This window comes from Elephantulus edwardii, unplaced genomic scaffold (genome assembly GCF_000299155.1).
Source record: "Elephantulus edwardii isolate Elephantulus edwardi_28Jun2011 unplaced genomic scaffold, EleEdw1.0 scaffold00099, whole genome shotgun sequence".
Classification (NCBI taxonomy): domain Eukaryota; kingdom Metazoa; phylum Chordata; class Mammalia; order Macroscelidea; family Macroscelididae; genus Elephantulus; species Elephantulus edwardii.
Window position 1 is genome coordinate 4602382 of NW_006399849.1, and position 8090 is coordinate 4610471.

Consider the following 8090-nt stretch of genomic DNA (forward strand, 5'->3'; position numbering starts at 1 on the left):
CCTCTCCAAATTATTGAGGAGTAATGATGTCAGTTTGAAGACTAAGATGCATCTGATTCAGGCCATGGTCTTTCTGATGATCACTTGCTATGCATCTGACTGGACAATGAATAAGGATTACAGAAGAAGAAATGATGCCTTTGGACTGTGGTGTTGGAGAAGAGCACTGAACATCTCATGGACTGCCAAAAGAATAAACAAATATGTCTTTGGAGAGGGTGCAGCCAGAGTGCTCTTTGGAGGCAAAGATGATGAGGCTTCTCACATATGTTGGGCAATCCTTGGGGAGGGATATGATGCTTGAGAATGTAGAGGGTTAGCAAAGAAGAGGAAGACACTTGACCTGCGGGATCGACTAGGTGACAGCTGCAGTGGATTCGAGGGTTTCAGGAGGTGTGAGGATGGCACAGGATAGGACAGGGTTTAGATATATTATTCATAGGGTCATACCTGAATCAACAACACCCAACAACAACAACAGCAATCTGTGACATATCAGTGGGTATTTGAATTGATTTGAATTGGTTAAGTTTGTGGAAAAAAACCCTCATACATACACATTTCACGTAATTGTAAATATACACATAAAATATTCATGGTTGCAACAGGTATTGCCAAATCATCCCATCAATTGTACCTATTTACATTCCCAAAAGCAGTGTGTCAGAGTGTCCATTTTCACCACACCTTGGCTGGTATAGCATGCCATCAATCTATGATTTTTACTGTTCTGGAAAGTGAAAGTGATGTTTCATTTTAATTTATGTTTGCCATCTTTTTAAGTAACATTGTATACCTTTTGTGAGTTTTGGACCTTTATGTAATTTCTTTTCTAGAAATCAGAGTGTCCTCGTGACATAGTGGTTAAAATAGTTGGCCGCTAATCTCAGCGTGGGCGGTTCAGACCCATCAGTGCTTCTTGACAGAAACATGGGTGACCTGCTTCTGTAAAGTCTTATGGTTTTGTAAGCCTTATGGTGAAGTTCTGCTCTGTTCCACAGTGTCTCTATGGCTGCAATTAACTTAGTGGCAGTAGGAGCTTCTGTAAAGCCTCTGTCCATATCTTTTATCTATTTCTCTATTAGGCTTTTTACTTTTTTGTAAGTAAAGAAATGAGCACTCTTGAGTATAAGTTTAAGTACTTTCCTTTCAGGTTGATTTATCTTTTGACTTTGTGTACTTAGGTTTATGGTGTTTGTTGTGTTGTTGTTGTGTACTGCAGAGTCTGAACTGACCCATAGCTGACCCTCTGTCCGATTTTCAGAGGCAGTTATGGCACGGGAAGAGATTGCCCATTTTTCTTCTGTGAAGTGGCTGCTGGCCTCAAACCTCATGCTTTGGGGACTACAGCACAGCTTCTTGCCACTAGGCTACCAGAGTTCCCTTTTGACTTTGTATACTTGTTGTTATATACCACCGAGTTGCCTATGACTCATAGCAACAGCAGTTCTGAAGCCTGCACTGACTCAGGAGTCAGTCTCACTGACTTCGGCACACCTAGCCTCATTGCCCCACTTACTATATCAATCCATCTCCTCCAGGGTCTTACTCTTCTGCACTGCCCCCTCTACTCTTCTGAGTATGATGTTCTTCTCCAAGGATTGGTCCTTCCTGATCACATGGCCAGAGTATGTGAGATGGAACTTCACAGTCCCAGCCTCCAAGGTGAAACTTGGTTTCACCCTCTCCAGGGCAGACCTACTTAATTTCTTGGTGGTCGATGGTATGTTCGAGACTCTTCTCCAGCACCACGACTCAAAGGTATCAGTTCTTCTTCTATCATCCTTAGTCATTGTCCAGCTCTGATGCATAGCAAGTAATTACGGAGGCCATGGCCTGCAACTTGTATATTTAGGTTTATGATATATACCACTATTTAATTTTTAGGTGATCGTCTTTAATCTTTATAGGACTTCTACATTTTGGTTGGAAAGGTCTTCATCATGCCAGAATTACAAAGTAACTACCTTACATTTTAGTAACTAGTAGCTGTCACTTTTAATTTTAAGTTAATTAATTCTCTTGAGTTGCTTACAGCTCATAGCAACCCTATAATTGACAGATCTGATCAGTGCAATCTTTACCATCTTAATTTTGCTCAGGCCCGTTGTTAATAGTGACTGTCTTGTTGAGGGTCTTCCTTCCTCTCTTTTTCCAATCCCTCCACCTTTACCAGAATAATGTCTTTTTCGGAGAACTTACCCAGACAACATGCCCAAAATATGTGCGATGATGTTTCATTGTCTTTGCCTCTGAGGAGCAGTCGGATTGCTTCTCCTCCAAGGTAGACTTGTTTGTTATATTGGTATTTCATGGGATATTACTTTTCACCAACACTGCAATTCAAAGACATTGATTCTTTTCTGTCTTTATTCATTGTCCAACTTTCAGGTGCATACAAAGCAATTGAAAAACAATGATTTGGGTCAGGTGCACCTTTGTGCAAACTGACATTTGGAGTGATTCTTGACAGCAGATTTTCCCAATGCAACACATCTTCTAATTTCTTGACTGCTGTTACCATGACTGTTTGTGGATCCAAGTAAAATGAAATGCTTGACAACTTCAATCTCTTCTCCTTCTGTCGTGATGTTGCTAATTGATTCAGTGCTGAGGACATGTTTTCTTGTTGTGGAGATGTAGTTCATGTTGAAAGCTGTAGTTTTGATCTTCTGCAGCAAGTGTTTTAAGCCCTCTTCACTTTCTGAAAGCGAGGTTGTGCCATCTGCATAATGTTAAGGTATTGCTAAGTCTTCTTCCAAACCTGATACCACATTATTTTGCATATAGTCTAGCTTCCCATATTATTGCTCAGCATTCAGATTGAAGAGGTGTAGAGAAGGATACACCCCTGACACTCACCTTTCCTGATTTTAAACCATATGGGTTGGTGGGGTGCTGTAGAGTTGAACTGACCCATAGCTGGTGGGTTTTTAGAGGCAGTTAATTGCATGGGAGGAGATTGCCCACAGCTTGTCACTAGGCCAGCAGAGCTCCCTATACCTTTCCTGATTTTGAACCATGCAGTGTTTCTTTGCTCTGTTCTGACAGCTGCCTCCTGGTCCATTTACAGGTGTTGCATACGCACAATCCAGTGTTCTGGGATTCCCCTTATTCTCAGAGTTAGCCAGTTTGTTGTGGTCCACACAGTAAAAGGCCTTTGTGTAGTCAATGAAACATAGATAGACATTCCTCTGGTACTCTTTGCTTTCAACCAAGATCCATCTAACATCAGCTGTAATGTCCCTAGTACCATGGCCTCTTCTAAACCCAGCCTGCATATTTGGCAGTTCTCTGTTGATGTGCTGTTCCAGTCATTTTTTGATAATTTTCAGCAGAATCTTCCTTGCATGTGATACTGATATTGTTCAGTAATTTCTGCACTCTGTTGGGTCACCTTTCTTTGAAATGAGAAAAAAAAATACAGAATTCTTCCAGTCAGCTGGCCAGGTGGTTGTCCTCCAGACTTTAGACACAAATTCCCCAAGCATATACATAAACCCAGACAAAAGGTTAGAATAAAAAAACATTTCTTTTTCAAAAGTCAGTCTTTTGTGGTCATCATTGCAGAATTATAGAGCAGGAAAAATATGTTTGGTTTTTCTCCCCACTTTGTTTTTATTTTATATTGGTTTATTTTTATAGTATTAGATTATAATAAATAAAATAGAGATTGACATTAAATAATCAGTTTTTCTAAAAGATATATGTTGTAATGACTAGCATAGGGTTTGTTTCAAAATTCTCTTATAATTTACTATGGCCTCTTTTTCTAGACTTGAAGATTTACCTATTGACTTTATAGTGTGGTGGGTTTTTTAGATACAGTTGAATAACATTTAGTTCTTTCTCTCCAGAAGTTTGTTTGAAGTTTGGATCCCAGGGTGTTATGGTAAAACCTTTATGCTATGTAATGCTTAAAGTCAGCCATGCAATTAATCCTTATAACACCCTGGTGAGGGAGATATTATCCCCCTCCTGTTGCTTACAAAACTCAGGCTTAGAAATATTAAAATTGCCTACCTGTCAGATCTACATCATGATAGATGGTGGAAAAAACTCAAGTTCTTAAAAATTTCATTTCCCTGGGATCAATGGTCAAACCTCATGAAGGCAGCAATCAAGGAATCAAATTAGGGGTGAAGGAAGTGGGAAGGATCTTTTGTGGAAAACGGCATTCAAACTTTGTAAATAAATCAGAGTAATATAAAAAATTGAAAAGAAAAGAAGTCGAATTGGGAAAAACTGCTGTAAAAGATCTCTTTAGAGTATCAAAAGGCAAAATTACTTTGAAGACTAAGATGCACTTGGCCCAAGCTAGGATCTCTGCTCCATAGACATTAAAACTAATAGATATAAGAACTCTGGTTGCCTAAACTCTGGTTGCCTAGTGGTAAGGAGCTGAGCCCAAAGACATGCTGATAATGATTAAGGTTTTTCAGATTTCACTCTGAGCAGTGCTAAAAGAAAAAGCAAATGCTTATTTAGTTTTATAAATTTAATGGCTAAATTTAGAGAACTCCTATACTTTTCCCCAGCTGTGTTCTAGATATATCCTTTCCCCTCCCCAGTTATAGTCTTTATTTTTACTAGTATTGCATGCAACTTTATGTTCTTGTATAGGAGGGAATGAACAAAATCTTAAAAGAATGGCAAGTATTTTCATGTGGGCTATTTAGAAGGGAAATATGCTAAAAATTCTTTAATCCAATTAAAAATCACTTCTGTTAGAGGAAATCATGTAGGCTGGTTTTTGTATAATAGTGGTCTTGATTTTATTACACTAAGTTGCAAGTGTATGTTTAAAGGTCTCCACTCATATATACCTTTATATTCTACATTTATTATTAAATTCTCATACTCCTCAGTGTCTTCTTATAATCCTCTAACATATAAATGCATTCATAAAAAATTAATGTGATTTTTTAAAGGATTTTAGGAATCCTTATTTACAGTTAACAATCAAAAAAACTCTGATTTTTTTTTTTAACAACATAAGGATTTTAGAAAAAGGAAAGATGGGTAATTCTCCAGCTCTGAATTTTCTGCTTCCCATTCATAATCATCATTTGAGTTAGATTGGGTCTTCCAGATGGTTCCATCCACTTGGGAGCTGTACATCTGTGTGAAGTCTCCACTGACAGCCTGCTAGCTGACGAGTTTGGATACCTACTTATATCATTCATATAGAATGTTTTATGTGGAGACATAGGTTCTTAGGGTCTGATGAGTTCATGCAAGACCAGTTACATGCAAGAAACTGGTTCATGAACCAGAATACAATGTCCTTAATTTAAAACCAATCATATGTGGAGACAAAGCCAAGACTTGAGTAAATAAAGATTGAGGAACTGTTCAAGTAGGTAATTTTGCTCAGGAGATTCAGGTCCAGATAAGGTTGTTTAGTAAAACTCAAGGAAGATGCACTCCACTAAATTTGGTTACCTTTCAAAGAGAGCTCTGATTTTCTAAACCATCATTTCGAACCTCATTCTCTTGGGCAGTCTTGGAGAAACGCTGCTGAGTCTTTTCCAACTGTGTTTTCTAGACCTTGACCTTGATGGAACCTCTGTGTTTTAGTTTACATTTGCTTTCTTCCACCTTTTCTAACTTTAGCAAAACTGTCACAGCTTAGTAAAGCTTATTCCAAAGTGCTTGATTTTTAAATTGTATCTCTCTCTCAGGGAGGAGTGATAGGGAATGGCAAAGGACACACTGACAAAGAAGATTAATGAGAACTGGCTTTGACAAGCACTGTGGCATTTGGACAAGAACAAACTGGGAGGAGGGTAGAGAGAATAGTGCAACAATGAATGAGTGGAAGCCCAAAATCTCTGTAAATGTTTATGAAAATTAATAAAATATAATTTAAAAAAATTGTATCTCATTTTTTAAAGTGTTACCCAATCCTAATCAGGCACTGTCCTTTGGCTGTCTTTTGTTCCCAATCTATAGATATGAAACACCTTCAACTCTAATTAGTCTTCAACCTGCAAAGGTGGGTAGTTGATACTACTGGATTTTGCCCCTAAATTTGATGTATCATCCTACTTGGGGACCTGGACTTTCAATCCCTAAGTCTCCTTAGATATTTTTCCCTCATGAAACTTTTCTACATAATAAATCAGAAAGATTTTCAATAACATGAACTAAAAGCCATTTTAAGTTTAAAGGTCAAATTGTTGTTAATAATGAGATAGAATTTAATAAATTCTTTTATTAGCTATTTCCAGGTTACATCTGGGGTGCTGCAGAATAGTATCTCTGTCTCACCAGCCTAAATCCTACTGATCCTTTGAATGGCCTGGATAGATGAGACTTTAGCTAAGAAGCTGACCTTGACCTCTGCTCATTATTACCCTGGCTCCCAGTCTGGAGTAAAAACCTCCCTGTTTGCTCGTAAAGTAAGCACACTAGGTTATTGCTACTGTAGAATGTATTCTTCAGTATTTTAACTGTATACTTGTCTGTGAACTCCAAAAGGCAAGTGTTTTCTGTCTAGTCCACGTTTCGAAACCACTCTTGAAATCTGATTTAGAACCTTCTTGATAGCAGTATGCTTGGAGGCACTGAGATATAATTTATAGACTCATCAACAACTGTGTTATGCTGATGACACAACCTTGCTGAAACTGAGGAGGACTTGAAGCACTTGCTGCAGAAGATAAGGACTGTACTCTTCAATATGGATTGAAGTTTAACATAAAAGACAAAGATTCTCACCAATGTACCAACTGGCAACACCCTCATAGATGGGGAAGAGATTGAGGTTGTTAACAGTTACAGCTTGCATGCCTCCACAATCAGCACTTCTGGCACCAGTAGTCAGGAAATCAAAAGATGAATTGCACTGGGATAACCTGCTGTCAGTGACCTCTCCAGAGTACTGGAGACGATGTCAGTCTAGAGACTAAGGTCTGCCTCATCCAGGCCATGGTCCTCGCAATTACTTGCTCAGCATCAGAGAGCTGGATAGTGACTTATGATGACAGAAGAAGAATCGATGCCTTTGAGTTGTGGTGCTGGAGAAGAGTCTTGGACATGCCATGGACTGCCAGGAAAGTAAATAAGTCTGTCTTGGAGAGGGTGAAACCAAATTTCTCCTTGGAGGCTAGAATTTTGAAGCTCTGTCTCACATACTTTGGGCATTTGGCCAGGAGGGACTGGTCCTTGGAGAAGGACATCATGCTTGGAAGGGTGGAGGGACAGCGCAGGAGAGGAAGACCCTGGATGAGCTGGATTGATACAGTAACTGGGACAGTGGGGGTAAATGTGTCAGAGTCAGTGAGCCTGGCTCATTATAGGGCAGGCTTCAGAGCTATTGTACATAGGGTTCCTGTGAGTTACAGGCAACCTGACGGGACACAACATAAATAACATACAGTTTACCCATTTAAAGTGTGAAATTCTATGGGTTAACACCCATAGAATGTATGTCACAGAGGTGGGTAGCCATCACACCTTTCAGTTTTAGAACCTTTAGTTCACCTCCAAAAGATACCATACCTATAAATAGTCACTCCCGTGCTCCAGTCAGGCAACTTTCTTTGTGGTTTTGCCTGTTTTACACATTTCAAGTAAATGAAAGCATACAATATAGTCTCATTTGTCATTACCTTCTTTCAGTTAGTATAATGCTTTCAATGAGTTTATTCTTTTTATTGCCAAATTAGATTCCATTTTATGCATGTGCCAGCTTTTCATTGTCTATTCATTAGTTGATGGACATTTGGACATCAACTATTGTGGATAATGTTGCAATGAGTATATATATATATTTTTTTTCTTCCCTATAGAAATAAATACACATTTTCAGCTCTCTTGAGTGGAAAATGGTGTCATATTGGAATTTGCATTTTATATTTTGAGGAACCACCAAAATGTTTTCTAAAGGTGCTGAACCATTTCACATTCCCATCAACAAATTGGGAATGTTCTCATTTTTCCACATCCTCCCCAGCACTTGTTTTTGTGTGGGGGTGAGTGTGTCAGAGTCAGTAAAACCGGTTCAGGATAGGGCAGGGTTGAGAGCTATTGTACATAGGGTCACTATGAGTCAAATATCAACAACAGTGGGCATCTTCAGTTAT